We start from the raw sequence: 13,293 nt of genomic DNA on the forward strand, positions 1-13,293 counted from the left end.
CACTATACCTTCTTTGTAAGCTAGAGAGCTAAATGCTGGGCCTCAGTTCCCTGAACTTGCCAATCTTAAGCCTTCCAGACCGATTTTGTGTGTATGATGTCCTTCCAAAGGTTGAAACCCTGTAAAGACTGCTGGGTAAAAAAGGAAGCAGAATATATTTTTCGTGTTTGTGAGCATATTTTTCTTTGCAGCTGTAGGTGCAACCTTCTAATAATTAGATGTCTGGTCTGAAGTGTTAAACCCCCCAAAAAATCAAACTTCTGTGCAAACGTTTGTGAACTACCTTTTGGTGGTAATGGGCAATGCTTCCATTGAAAGTAAGTGAAAACATTACATGGGATACTTGCTTTGTGCAAGAAATGGTGACCATGGGGTTAATAACAATATATGGTGTCATAATCAGATGTGACATCATATTATTTGTTTCCAGAAAATGCAGCACATTGTTCTAAATCAGACAGCATAGAAATTTACTATTTCAAAGTCCCAATCATCAGCAAAAGTACTGTAGGTGATGATATCATTCAAAGAAATTTTAAACAAATGTGGTATTTTCAAAAGTTCATTGGGACCAAATACATCATTTGAAACTCTATCCCAAACTATTCCTTCAGGAATGGGAACTGCTGTATTGTTCACAAAGAACAGGTCTCTTTGTTCACGATGAGATATTGTATGTGGTTTCAGGACCAAGTTCACATGTGGTACTGCGGAGCGTTCTGTGAGATGGTGTCCATTCAGGAGCAGGAAAAAGACAGTCACTACACCAATCCAAAGGACTAGGAAAAGTAGACCAAGTGCAATCCAGAACTGTAGCCAGGAAGAAACAAAGTAAGTCTTTGTCCGCCAAAGGTAGAGATCATGTATATTTTTTTGTGGGAAACAGAAGCTGGTGGTGACTCAGGTTCTATTGGATCCAGAGAAAAGGTATCAAAATCGATGAAGTAACCCGACGCTGTTCGATCAATCTTTGGTAGCTCAGCAGGGTGTGTAGAACTCGAAGATCACTAGTTTTGAGACATATTCACATAGATATAGCTATTAGGCTGAATTGAGATCTGTGACTCATTTGTATTTTGTTGCTGTTCAACTTCAATAGTCACGAGTTCCATTCCATTGCTGGTAACTCCATTACTATTTATAATAGACTCTTCAAACATTATCAGTCTTTCTGTCTGAACTTCCTGTATTGTAGTAAGAGGAGATTGAAGGCTACCCAGCAGCCCACGTGGCCTGCTATTAAGTATTGGCCACATAGTGTGGTTTGATCAGATCAATGGAGACAAATCTCTTTTCATTCTTGCCGGCAAGAGGCTGAAGAACTACTATTGTTATTCCTTTGAAAGCCATAACAGGTACAAGTGCTCTGTAAGATGGCCCAAACACTTTTTGTCCACAATCTTTCCTCATACTAGGTCCTAGATCTTTGGGATCCAGGCATGTCTTGCCAGAACAGCTTTCACTTCCCCAGTGGTGGTGCGTTTTACTTGGACGTTGCTTTGTAATGCCCGAAATTCATTGAGTTCCTGTAAAACAGCCAAACAATCATTGATGCCAAATGCTTTTTCATCCGCCACTGTGCTGCCACAATCGAGGCTGGGTACCCACATTCTAGTCCTAAACAAGGCCTCATATGGAGTACGGCCTCCCAGGGAACTTCTTGGCATGTTATTAAGTACCCTCTGGGCCCCATATAGGTGATTGAACCAACTGCCACCGAACCTAATACCCTTACTTTCAAGGATTGCTTGGAGTCTCAGTTTTTTCTCTCCACAATCGAATTTCCCTCTGTATGATATGGAGAGGAGTACTGCAATACCTCACCCAAACTCACTATACCTTCTTTGTAAGCTAGAGAGCTAAATGCTGGGCCTCAGTTCCCTGAACTTGCCAATCTTAAGCCTTCCAGACCGATTTTGTGTGTATGATGTCCTTCCAAAGGTTGAAACCCTGTAAAGACTGCTGGGTAAAAAAGGAAGCAGAATATATTTTTCGTGTTTGTGAGCATATTTTTCTTTGCAGCTGTAGGTGCAACCTTCTAATAATTAGATGTCTGGTCTGAAGTGTTAAACCCCCCAAAAAATCAAACTTCTGTGCAAACGTTTGTGAACTACCTTTTGGTGGTAATGGGCAATGCTTCCATTGAAAGTAAGTGAAAACATTACATGGGATACTTGCTTTGTGCAAGAAATGGTGACCATGGGGTTAATAACAATATATGGTGTCATAATCAGATGTGACATCATATTATTTGTTTCCAGAAAATGCAGCACATTGTTCTAAATCAGACAGCATAGAAATTTACTATTTCAAAGTCCCAATCATCAGCAAAAGTACTGTAGGTGATGATATCATTCAAAGAAATTTTAAACAAATGTGGTATTTTCAAAAGTTCATTGGGACCAAATACATCATTTGAAACTCTATCCCAAACTATTCCTTCAGGAATGGGAACTGCTGTATTGTTCACAAAGAACAGGTCTCTTTGTTCACGATGAGATATTGTATGTGGTTTCAGGACCAAGTTCACATGTGGTACTGCGGAGCGTTCTGTGAGATGGTGTCCATTCAGGAGCAGGAAAAAGACAGTCACTACACCAATCCAAAGGACTAGGAAAAGTAGACCAAGTGCAATCCAGAACTGTAGCCAGGAAGAAACAAAGTAAGTCTTTGTCCGCCAAAGGTAGAGATCATGTATATTTTTTTGTGGGAAACAGAAGCTGGTGGTGACTCAGGTTCTATTGGATCCAGAGAAAAGGTATCAAAATCGATGAAGTAACCCGACGCTGTTCGATCAATCTTTGGTAGCTCAGCAGGGTGTGTAGAACTCGAAGATCACTAGTTTTGAGACATATTCACATAGATATAGCTATTAGGCTGAATTGAGATCTGTGACTCATTTGTATTTTGTTGCTGTTCAACTTCAATAGTCACGAGTTCCATTCCATTGCTGGTAACTCCATTACTATTTATAATAGACTCTTCAAACATTATCAGTCTTTCTGTCTGAACGTCCTGTATTGTAGTAAGAGGAGATTGAAGGCTACCCAGCAGCCCACGTGGCCTGCTATTAAGTATTGGCCACATAGTGTGGTTCGATCAGATCAATGGAGACAAATCTCTTTTCTTTCTTGCCGACAAGAGGCTGAAGAACTACTATTGGTATTCCTTTGAAAGCCATAACAGGTACAAGTGCTCTGTAAGATGGCCCAAACACTTTTTGTCCACAATCTTTCCTCATACTAGGTCCCAGATCTTTGGGATCCAGGCATGTCTTGCCAGAACAGCTTTCACTTCCCCAGTGGTGGTGCGTTTTACTTGGACGTTGCTTTGTAATGCCCGAAATTCATCGAGTTCCTGTAAAACAGCCAAACAATCATTGATGCCAAATGCTTTTTCATCCGCAACTGTGCTGCCACAATCGAGCCTGGGTACCCACATTCTAGTCCTAAACAAGGCCTCATATGGAGTACGGCCTCCCCGGGAACTTCTTGGCATGTTATTAAGTACCCTCTGGGCCCCATATAGGTGATTGAACCAACTGCCACCGAACCTAATACCCTTACTGTCAAGGATTGCTTGGAGTCTCAGTTTTTTCTCTCCACAATCGAATTTCCCTCTGGATGATATGGAGAGGAGTACTGCAATACCACACCCAAACTCACTATACCTTCTTTGTAAGCCAGAGAGCTAAATGCTGGGCCATGGTCAGAATGTAATGTGCCAATTGCGTATATCCCTATGAAGACTCTCAAATCCTTTATACCAGTTCCAGCATCAGCTGAGTGCTGAGGCCCAACCCACAGGAATCTAGAGCAGGAATCCACTGCCACCAAGATATACATGAAAGTCCTGTCAGATTGTAAGGGGCCGCATTGGTCCAAATAGACACATGCGAGTGGTCTGTATGATACCAGTAGTGGTGTCTGCGGTGGGCGTGCTACCGTGGAACCCTTCATCTGCTGGCAGATGTCGCACTTAAGGACGAAGCCCTTGGTCTGTTTAGTAAGACCTGGCCACCAATAACCTTGTTTCATTAGTGAAACCAGTGCAGTAATACCCGCATGTGCTGAACCCATACTCTCATGTGCAGCTAGAATTAAACCTAATCTACAATCCATGCTTGGTATTACTCTATCCCCCACTCTTGGAATTTGAGCATACAGAATATTTTGTGCATCCATCTTGTAGGAGTACTTGAGTGGAAAACCTTTTGGTAATGCTGAGCTATTATTACGAGTAGCGACGACAGCTACCATTATCTGCCTATCTAATCTTGAGCTAGAACAAGTCATTGCCGCAACAGCAGCAGTTCTCACTGTCGCCTTGGCAGCTTCATAACCCAATCAAATCCCTTCAACGTGCATGGCAACATGTTGATGACTCAGTGTATGAATCACATGAGCCCGTGGAAAACCTTTTTCCAGCTCTGCCGCTTGTTATCAAAGCAACTTGTGCTTTGTTGTGCAACCTTGGAATCTCTGAAGCCATTCTGGCCCCAATAGTGAAGATATTCTGTGTAAGACTGGACACAGTAAAATAAATCGCACACAATCAGTATGGGGATTCTCGATCTGTATTTTATAGTGCCAGTATCAGGGTTTTTAGTGCTGCCAGCTGTGCCGAACAATCTGCGTGTTGCTAGGACAGAACTTGCCGTCCAACATACATCCTTTTACAATTGCACATGTGGTGCTATATTGCTGTCTACTTCCTACGGCAGGCTGCGCAGATCCGTCAATGTAAATTATGTATTCATAATGATATTTCTGGTGCGGTTACTCAGCATCTAAACCTACATGATTGCGGAATAATGCGTGAGCTAGGGTTGTTTCTAATGCAAATGTTTTTGCGCAGGTGTTAAATGGCCATACTGTCTAAAATTAGACAGTATGAATTGTCGAGTTTCATTACAGGAATCAAAAGATTATTCATGGAAGAGGTGCAATTCTCAATCATACCTTTATATGAATATTTAAGTGATTCTGGAAAGAGGTCGAAGAAGGATGGTAATATTACTGCTTCTCCTTTTGGGCAGTCCATAACAAATTCAGGTGGCCAATCTCTTTCAGCCAAAAGGATATTGTACCCATATGTTAGGTTCTCCCAAAAGATACTTTTCACTTTCCTTGAGATGTCCTCCTCCATTTGGAGTGCTATTTCGTATAACTGATGTGGGACACTTACCCTAGTATCAGGTGTTTCCACCGTGATATGTTAATTCAATGCTGCTGGCATCAGAAATTCCATCAGTTTCTGGCAAGCTATTGTTACTTCTGCGGTACTATCTAGCATTGTTAGAGCCCATTCCCAGTTCAGAAGTTGAGTCCTCAGTAGCTTAGGCATTTCTTATTTTAAGGCCAGCTGCGTTCTTCTTTTTAAACTGAGGCTTACTTTTGGGTTTATCTTCTTTTTTAATAATATAGTCTGAAGTGCAATATGTGTCTCTTAGCTTTGCTGGCTCTTCTGAACTGCACTCTGACCGTTTTTCCCTCTCTGAATTTTTTTATGAATCCTGAAAGGAACGAAAGGAGCGTGTATTAGTATCATGATACTTGTTAGATTTTTAATATTATAACGATTTCACAGGTTATATTTCTTGTCAGAGAGCTCCTGTTGAGGAGACCCACACTGTGATGTATTCTTCTTGTTTTTTGATTGCTTATTATCCCATTTCTTTTTCGAAAAATTGAGTGCTTGCTTGGAATTATCCTTTTCATTATTACCCATTAATTGTGTTTTCACAGGTCTAGCTCCCAAATTATCTCTTCCCAGTGAAGCATATGTCTCTTTGATAATTTTAAGTAACTCCTGCTACTGTTGTGCCGGAGTGCATTCCCTCAGGCGTTGGTGTATAGCCACCAGGGCTATCTCCCATTTTATGTTTGCTAACATAATTGTAGATACCTGGGAAAAATTGCCTATTAATTTCATCCCAAAGTCCAAGGCATGTTCTGCCCAGTACTCATTCTGTATTTGTTTTAATACCTCTGTTAGGACTAGTATTGAGGTACCATGAGTCCTGGTATAGACAAAAGCGAAGACTGTACCCCAAGCAGTACAATCCTTTATCGGGAGAGCAGTCCCCATTGGCAAGCAGATAGTCAGTATTCTGTGTTTTTCTTGCGGGCTTGTGTGTGGAAACACTGCCTCAAGCTGTGCCGTTTTCTGGGCTATCCAGAATGTCATTTGTTCATGTTTAGTGGGCATTTTTCCCATAAGTACGTTAAGCATTTGTGGGGTGATTTTAGTTGCAGTCCCTTGTAGTTGACCTCCTGGAGTGACCCTTGTAGGTTGAAGTGTGAGTGTTCTTATTTATTTATTTATTTATTTAATTTATTTAAAGAGTTTTATATAGCGCTGGCTAGACCCGGAGGTATCAGAGCACTTTACATGAGGTTTCACAAAATGTACACAATTACATTAGTTTCAATTTACAACAGTTGCTAGACAAACAATTACAGGAGCATAGAGAACGAGATAAGTGGGGTGTAGAGGGGAAGGGGGTAAGGGTAAAGGGGAGAGAGGGAGAAAAAGCAGAAAGACGAAGGAAGGTCTGCCCAAAGTCCGGCTGGGTAGATGACGGTCGAGGGGGAAGTCCCAAAACCTATCTCCTCTATAGCTATCGGTAGCTCCCCCGGGCTTTTGCCAAAAAGCTAGGTCTCAATGGGAAACATTTAAAGAACATGGAGGGCAGAATAATGGAGCGTAGAGGGGAGGGTGAGAAAGGGAGGAAAGTGGAAGAGACAACAAGGAGAGACGACAAGAACTCTGTCTAAAGGCCGACTGGGTAGGTGACGACCAAGGAGGGAGTCCAAAGCCCATCTCCCCTATAGCTAAACTAGGTAGCTCCATCGGGCATCAGACAAAATAGTTCAGTCTCAAAACATTGAGAGAGGAGAGAAGGAGAGACATAAATAGAGGGAGAGACGGAAAGAACTCTGTCTAAAGGCCGACTGGGTAGGTGACGACCAAGGAGGGAGTCCATGGCCCATCTCCCCTATAGGTAAACTAGGAAGCTCCATCGGGCATCAGACAAAATAGTTCAGTCTCAAAACATTGAGAGAGGAGAGACATAAATAGAGGGAGAGACGAAAAGAAGTTTGTCTAAAGGCCGACTGGGTAGGTGACGACCAAGGAGGGAGTCCATGGCCCATCTCCCCTATAGCTAAACCAGGTAGCTCCATCGGGCATCAGACAAAATAGTTCAGTCTCAAAACATTGAGAGAGGAGAGAAGGAGAGACATAACTGGAGGGAGGATGCGTGAAGAGACGACAGGAGAGATTAAAGGAAGTCTGGCTAAAGACCGACTCGGTAGGTGACGTCCAAGGAGGAAATCCTCGACCTTTCTCCACTATAGCTAAACCAGGTAGCTCCCTCGGGCATCAGACAAAATAACGAACTGTGTACGATTTCCGTTTAGCTTTATTACATCTTTGTGAAATGGACGTAAGTCTGCTGCTGCTAATGTATTTATCTCTGAATGTGGTGTGTAAGCAGCTAGAACCGGGCAAGTCACCCCATCTCTGCTGAGTAGACTGAGTCTCACTTTATCTGTGGTATGGGGAGGGTGCCTTTAAACCAGTTTATATGCTCTTGGTAAGTGAGCGGGATTTCTATGTCTCATATGGAGAGTATTCATCTAGTATTTCACCCAAAGTGTAAGAATGAAATGTATCTGTTCCTGCATCTGCAGGTGGGAATTTGAACCAGAAATAAATCACCTCTGTTATACATGCCTTGTGTGCCTCAATCACAAAGGTAACAGTCCCACCTAATTTCGGAACTCCAAAATCTGATAATTTTAATGTAAGTGCATTTCTGCAATTTTCTGATATTTTAATAGCACCTTCCTGCTCTCCTTCCTCTGCTGTGGTTGCATTTAATGCAGCTGCAGGGTCATCTTGAATAGACATTGTTAAAGGAGTTCAAAGGAAATTGAGATAAACTTTATGCACAATGTCGGAATCTACAATCCTTCAAGCTTGAATAAGCCCACAGTCAATACATAGGGTATACCTACTCAGCTGCAGCAGATTTTCCCTTCCCACTCCAAACGTCTCTGGGTATATGTGAGTAGGGGTCTCTGAGAAAGCACAACTGAACTACTTAGATTAGACTGTTAAATAAGAACTGTTGCGGGGATTCTGCTCATGCACAGAACTATGCAAAGGAAACCAGGACCTAAGTAAATTGTGGTGTACCAGAAAACTCACTTCAGTACCCAGAAACCCTATCCGACTAGCATCAGTGTCTCATTCTTTCTCCGTACTACAGCCAAGCTACCAATGATTAGACAACCCAGAACAAGCAACTTAGGATACTCTCAAGAATAGTGGAAATCAAGAACACTCTTTCGTTTTTATTCTCATACAAGTCTACAACTTCAGTAATCAGAGACATGGAAAAGTTTAAAATGTTTATTTTAACTACGTGCTCTAAGGTGCAGTATTTTGGCTAACAGTAGCAGGCATATGATTAGAAATTAAACAATCAGCATTGTTACAATTCCATAAAACACAAAGGGATAAATCATGTTATAATGATAGTGGCAACAGGTCTTCTAGCGCCTTGTGTACCACCCTCCCCTGGCTAGGAGCTAGTTTTATAATAATAGAAGGTCTCGAGGTTTAAATGGGGAACCCCATACCTCCAAGATCAGCTGAGGTGAATCACATCACAGGATCAGCAACGTTCTCTGTAGATGGAAAGGTTTTCTCCAAGTGACTGAAAACATGCATGCAATGCAATATTAAAGGCACTCAAGTTTCAGATATTTGCAGCTGTGTGCGTGTTGTGTCTAGAGCGTGGGCCGATCAACCTGAATCAACAGCATACATTGTTATTTAATCTTGAAGACTTCTGCACAGAGTGTACAGACTGAGGTCGCGGTGTAAGTCCAGGGATGTGAAAAACAGACCGTTCTCATGTGAAGAAAATCAAGCAGTATAACTTACAACAACAGATACATGTAGTGTCGTGTGCAAAGGCGGCAAAGTGACAAAATGGCGTTTTACTTCTAATATGCCTATGCTAACATAGCAATGTGTGCAAGCAGAGCCGGGACTTCACTAAACCCTCCCCTGATCGGACCACGAACAAAAGGGAAGTAAACAAGGAATGCAGAGTTCAAGTTCGAGTGAGACAGAACCAAGTTCATATTTTGCCACACCAGATAATTGGAACTGATAAGTTCGAAGTTGCGAGGTAAAAAATGAAAAACCAAGAAGGGATAGTATACTGCCCACCCTGGGGAAATACAAAATATAGTAAATGTCAAGATGGATAACTGCCGATTTAATCTATTAGGGGCCGATTCACAGAACTAACTTAAGACAAAATCCTAAACGTACTACTTTTGGCATTCACAGAAGTTAGGATTTTGTCTTAAGTTTGACTTAAGACAGACTTAAGACAGACTGAAGACAAAATCCTAACTTAAGTCTGTGTTAAGTCTGTCTTAAGTCTGTCTTAAGTTTGTTTTAAGACAAACTTAAGACAAAATCCTAACTTCTGTGAATACCAAAATTAGTAAGTTTAGGATTTTGTCTTAAGTTAGTTCTGTGAATCGGGCCCTCTGCGTGTAAGCACAGTAGGTTGCAACAGCCTCCAAAAGGAAGTCATTGTTATCATCAGCAAAGAATTCTCTTCAAAGTGCAAGCTAAATTCAGAGCTTAAGTGTTACATGCTCCGTGCAATTGTATATTCTTGCACACAAGTGAGCGATCAAGCGTAGAAGTGCACTCCACGCCTTTTAAATAAACTTGCTTACCATCTCTCAAGCACCTGTATGTGAATGGCAGAGACCAAACTTCATGCAGATAGGCGCAGCCTAACGGTTCATATCTGCCTAGTGCATAGTGTTTCATACACAAACTGAATTTAAACAAGGGGAAAGGCAGTGTTATTAACCCATGGATGAGCCAAACAGCAGAATTAGATTCAGCGACAGAGAATGGTAAGGGTTGGAATTTTTCTATATGCAATAGTGAATATGTGGCATCCTTCATGGACATGAATTGTTGTTTTTCAGTCAAATTAAACGGTAAAACAAAGATGACATATTCATGCAGTCCCAAGGATCTTTCTAAGACTTTAAGGTTTGCAAAGTCCAAGCAAACTGCCTTATAGAACGCAATTGATTTTGATCATGGTACAAAACAGACACTTCATCCTGTACAATATCCACAACAGATGAAACAATATTATCTAAGTTGTAAATTCTGGAAGAAAGTGTTTTAATGCTATCATCAACGACAGCAAGCACTTTTTCTAAATTAGCTTGATCAATAGCCCTCAATTAGAAGCAGCTTCTATTTGAGACAATTTCCGAACTTCGTTGTAAATACCTTACACCCATCTTTTGGACCTGCCTCCTACAGGGCCTTTAACAAAGTCATTCAAATAAACATCGCCAGTCAATTGTGATAAATGATGTTTAACTGACGCTAAGATGGAATGTTTAAGCCAATTTTGACACAATTTTGCTACTGAATAGATAGTAACAAAATGGGTGTTTTCAAAACGGGGGTCCTACCTAACCTACGTGTAACCCGGGGCCAGACCCAGAAAACAAAGTTGGCATGAATCTGAATTTTTCTACCATAATAACCAACCTTGGGGATCCAAGCTGAAAATATTGAAGGAGATATTAGTAATTAGGGATTGCAATTCATCAATGGACACATCTGTATATTTGTCCCATGTAGGATAAGCACCCAGATCAGGAATGGCAGGGGCATTCATTTTTTTAGAAGTCGCCAATCCAAAGCAAGTAGTTTTAAAAATAGTAGAATAAAAAAAACATGTGGTTCGGCATGAGGCAAGCGCGATGTAAAGCTTCTGTGTCTTGCACCCACCAGTTTTTAGAACCCCTAACAGATTTAAGATCAATTGTATCCTTCCGCAGCTCATAGCCCCCGATAGCTAATTGATCCAAAAAGGACTTCGAATACAGTAATTTGGTGTGTGTGAGTCTAACTTTGGAAGTGGCCTTAGTAGGCACTTTGAAATAAAATGCTTTAGGATTGGATCGAGTAAAATCAGTGAAATAAGTACATTTTTTCAACAAAGTTTTTGAACTGCCTTCAATGGGAGCTGGGCAATGTTCCCACTGCGTATAATTAACCATATTTCTAAATGTATTTGATTCATGCTGGAAATGATTGCCATAGTGCTGATAACAAAGTAACTCTGCATAATTTACGGAGTCTAAGTACAAATCTTCAGCATCAAATGCAGTATAATATTTCAAATCCGAAAAGAGAGCTTCAATGGCCTGGACATCCCAATCGTCAGAGTGTATGTTCCGTTTTACAACGTCCCCCATAGAAACACAAAGTATATTGGGGATATTTATCATCTCTGTCGGGCCATGAATTTGAACATTTTCAGGATCCCATACAATCTCATCAGAGCCGGTCCTAGGCCTTCTGAGGCCCCGGGCGAAAGGGAAGATGTGAGGCCCCTCTAATTGCATATTGCGTCGCAAGAAGTGACATCACAGAAAGTGACTTCGCAGGACTTTTGATCTTAGTTATTTGGCATCACTGAAGCAAACTAATGTGGATATCAGTAACATGGACAAAAAGTAGAGGGAATGGAAAACAGGTGAGCAAATATCCAAAATTGAAGAGTCTAACTGCGGTCAAAACACAAAGAATAATTACGAGATTCTGAACAAAGTGATCGATAATTATGAAGAAGAAATAATACAACTGAACAATCGAAAGTTCAGACGATGACAAAATGATCATCAACAACTAGTCAGAGTTCACACCTTTACTAAAATTCTGCCCCACTCAGTCCTGGTTTTCACACTACTTGAAACTTGCTTTCTTGACTGATCATTACTGTATATTACTGTATTATGTGCTTTTATGACTGCTCCTCTGTCAGTCGAATAAAGAAATTTTGAATTGAATTGACTGATCAAGATTGGTGTCCCCTATTGTGAGACAGTAAAGTATAACAAAAAACACCAATAGCAGCCATGTCATGAGGAATGCAAACACAGGTCACAAGACAAGCTTTGATGTAAGTATCATCACACTGCATTTTTTCTGTTTTTGCTGACGCAGAACAGAATTGACCAAGAGCACTGGCAAACAAATAGATCTGCATAGGCAGCCAAAGGGAGAGAACTAGTGGTTTTTCCAAAGTACATTTATAAGTATGTTTACTTGCTAAGCCTGCATTTTGCTCTTTGTTATGCAAAAATCTGATCTCCATGAGGCCGCCGCTCTGTAGCCTGCATTACTTATTGTCATGCTTGCCTGTTGGAAGACATACCTGCCTCTCTTTTTATAATAGATATTTCATGAAAGGAAGCATGAGCTTCTGAATTGATTAAAAGGGAAGAATCACGAGAAGGAATATTAAAGAGAAGATGAACACCTTCATGTAAGTTGCTCAACAAACTGGCACTGTTAATGTAGATGTGCATAACGTGTAAAGCTTAGTGAAGTGGGCAGGCTTGGGGTTGACTAGGGTATGCAACAGTGTTCAAGCTGGCAGACGAGTTCCCATTCATAAGTAAATTCTTAACACTGGTATCGTATCACGGGCACTCAGGCAGGTGCCAGGCCGACTCCGAGTGAGAGGCTCGCTCCCCAGTCCCACTCACATCTGCTTTGTCAATGATGATCTAACAGTAAGCCTTCCTTGGCACTTTCAAGTAGTTCAGTGACAGTTCCAACTTACTTCCGGATAGTAAACTGACTTGATCTTACCTTCTAAGACGTTACGCCAATGCGGCCGGGCCCGAACCGACCCACGTGGCCCAAACCGACTCCCGAATCCACCCTGCTCCTGGCTGAAGAGAGTAGAGACTGTAGGCCAGGGAGCGCATGCGGCGTGCGTGCTGCATCACTGCAGAGCGGGGGCAGGCCAAAAAATGTTATCCAGGGCCGTCATTGGTAGCGCTTTCGCGCGCTACCAGATTGACGGCCCTGGGACCCACAAACATCATTAAACGCCTGCTGCCGCCCGCGCACTGCGCACTGCGCACGGCACCACCACCACTAAGGCACCACCACCACTAAGCTAGGTGGTGGGGTGCGTGCGTGCACGTTGATGGTGCACTAGTTTCACTAACTCAACTGCCTTACTGCCTGCGCGAGCGCGAGTGCGCGCATCTCTTTTCCCGCATTTGCATTTCATGTCGGGCCGGGCCCCCTGCTCTGCGGTCTACTCACTTTGCGGGGGTGGCGGCGGGGCCGCCTGAGCGTGAGACCCTGGGCAGCTGCCCATACCGCCCATGCCTAGGACCGGCCCTGAATCTCATCTAACAC

The sequence above is a fragment of the Lissotriton helveticus genome, chromosome 9 (assembly GCF_964261635.1).
Source record: "Lissotriton helveticus chromosome 9, aLisHel1.1, whole genome shotgun sequence".
Lineage (NCBI taxonomy): Eukaryota > Metazoa > Chordata > Amphibia > Caudata > Salamandridae > Lissotriton > Lissotriton helveticus.